This window comes from Lissotriton vulgaris, chromosome 2_1 (genome assembly GCF_964263255.1).
Source record: "Lissotriton vulgaris chromosome 2_1, aLisVul1.2, whole genome shotgun sequence".
Taxonomy (NCBI): domain Eukaryota; kingdom Metazoa; phylum Chordata; class Amphibia; order Caudata; family Salamandridae; genus Lissotriton; species Lissotriton vulgaris.
The window spans coordinates 1,291,652,690-1,291,655,582 of NC_141687.1; positions in this window are offsets into that span (position 1 = coordinate 1,291,652,690).

Sequence of the window (2,893 nt, forward strand, 5' to 3'; positions counted from 1 at the left end):
GCACCTCTTGCACCCATCGTCCGATCCCATGGACTCAACATTGTATCATATGCAGATGACACTCAACTCATCCTCTCCCTATCCAACAAACCCAACTTCTCCAGACACAACTTTCAGGAAGGAATGGAAGCAGTCGCCCGGTGGATGAAGAACAGCTGCCTACAACTAAACACGGACAAGACTGAACTACTTATCATGGGCCCACAACCGAATGGCTGGAGCAACACTTGGTGGTCCCCCGCCCTCTGAAACCGCCCACCCCCACGGACCACGCATGTAACCTTGCAATCATCCTGGACTCCAACTCAAAATGGACCGCCAAATCAATGCCATCACTTCCTCCTATTTCCACACCCTCCATCTCCTACGATAGACATTCAACTGGATCCCCCTTGAACACAGGAAAAACTGTCACCCACACCCTCATCAGCAGCAGACTGGACTATGGTAATGGACACTACTTTAGGATCAGCAAACGCCTCACCCGCAAACCCCAGAATGCCCAGAACGCCTTCGTCAGACTCGTCCTCAATCTACTGCGCCACTGCAACATCACCCAACACCTGCGGACACTACACTGGCTCCCAGTCGAGAAGAAAATCACCTTCAAACTTCTCGCCCACGAAGCCCTCCACAACACCCGTCCTGCCTACATGAACCACCGCCTCTTGTTCCACGTACCCCAAAGTTCCCTCCCCTCAGCCCAGCTCTCCCTTGCTACTGTACAGCGCATCAAGAACAACAGAACAGCAGGACGTTCCTTCTCATTCCTCGCGGCCAAGGCATGGTACCCTCTCCACCTCCAACAGACATCAGCACTTCCCAAGTTCTTGAAGGACCTCAAGGCCAGGCTCTTCGATGAATCTCTGTGAACATCCAGGAGCTACGAGCGCCCCCCTCCCACAGCGCCTTGAGACCCCCCTCACACTTAACAATCTTTGTGGAAGTAAAGTATAGATCAAAAATTGTTTTATAGTGTTGTGCCTGAAGTCCTGAAGAGCAAAGTATGGTGTGGCTGAACTCCAGGGACTCATTACAGCTGAGGTAAATGGAGTTGAGTCTCTGCTGCCACAAGCTATTATGTTTCTCTAGATCATCTGGTATACCAGCGCACAAATTTGAATAGATCAAAGTGATCGTACACTCTTCAAATCCTAACTACATATCCAAGAACAATACCCTAGAAAACCCAGCAAGGCTGCCGGTTTTCTTTTGCATAAAATCATGGATTTGCAAATATTTTAAAAAACCACAGTGATTCAGGTCAAATCGAGCCCGGAGCTCCTCAAATGATGCCAAGGTCTGTTCTTTGAGGAAACCCTCAATTTTAAAAGCCCCTGCCTCTCCCCTACCTAAGCAGGTATCCTGAAATATGTCTGGATTCCTCTATACTGAAGTATTTCAATTAAGTCTCCCTTTTTCTGCAAGGCAGCCCAGGGCAGTGGCCCTGTTGGATGCAGAAAAAGCATTAGACAGGGCCACTTGTTCTGCAAGGCAGCCCAGGGCAGTGGCCCTGTTGGATGCAGAAAAAGCATTAGACAGGGTCACTTGGGAATATCTCTGGAAACTCATGGGCTTGTTTGGATTAGGAATGCGCTATATTAAGGCAATGCAGGCAATCTACTACAAACCTGTGGTTTGGCTACAAATGATGGGAGATCAATCTGGGCCAATCTAAATTGAGAGAGAAACTAAGCAGGGTTGCCCTAGTTCCCCTCCTGCTTTTCGCGCTATATATTGACCCCTTCATCCGCATGCTAAAGGCTAAACCGGCCATATCACCAGCAGGTTATGAATAGCAACAAGATGCAATTGGAGGAGAACAGGTAAATTATCACCCAGGATGCGCAGGTGGTTGGCAGGCGGCATAGCTAGGTATTAGTATTAGTGCGAAACTAGATCAGTTGGTTAAGACTAATTTTGCTCCGATAATCTGGAAAGCAAAGCAGGATATTGTGAGATGGAATAACACTCTACTATCTATTGAATCATGCTTTATTGTATCAACCCCAAGACAACGTGCACTCTATGAGGTTATCTCAGGACTCACGTACTGCCTCAATGCTGCTCAGCACACTTAGACTGCCGAACTTATATGATGAATACTGCTTATTGTATGAATCTTGCTCAAAAACTGTTGTGAAGTGCTCCAATACACTTGGGTCAGGCTAGCGCTATATAAAACTCCTTAATAAATAAATAAATATTGTGGGTCAGTGAAATATTGCGAAAATGCTATTCCTGCTGAATGTTCAAACAGGCATATGCATCAAGCCAAGAAATAGAGAATCCTTATTTGCGTTTTTTAAGGAATCGCAAAGAAGGAATCGCTATTACCTATGCATGATGCAGAATGCGAAAAAATAAAGAATCGGTAAAAATCGCTAAATACATTAGCGATTTCAAAATAAAGAATTGCAAATCTAGAAAACCTATATTATCGCAATTATAGAGCTCTCATATTGCGAGATCGCTCATTGCGAGATCGCAAAACTACAGAGTCGCATTGGGAGCAGGCTGATGACCTCACAACCAGGAAGTCAATGAGCCCATGCTGCTTTCTGTGCACAGAGGAACTGAGAGCCAGAAGCAGAGTACTGGGGGAGAGAGTAAAAAATACAAACTGTGGTTTGCTGACAGGTGAAGACAGCCAAAATGTCCCAAACAACAACAGAAGAGGGTGCTTTGGCCAGGAAGAGAAAGTTCAAGTTTAGTGAGAGGGAACTTGAGTACATCATTGAGGAGGTGACAAAGAGCCATGATAGTAAAAGTACTTGAAGCAGAAAAACGAAGAATATGGAACAGGATCAAGAACAAAGTCAATGCTGTGGAGGTGACACACCGCAGCATAGAAGACTTAAAGAAAAGATGGTACGACCTGCCTAGCCGTGCC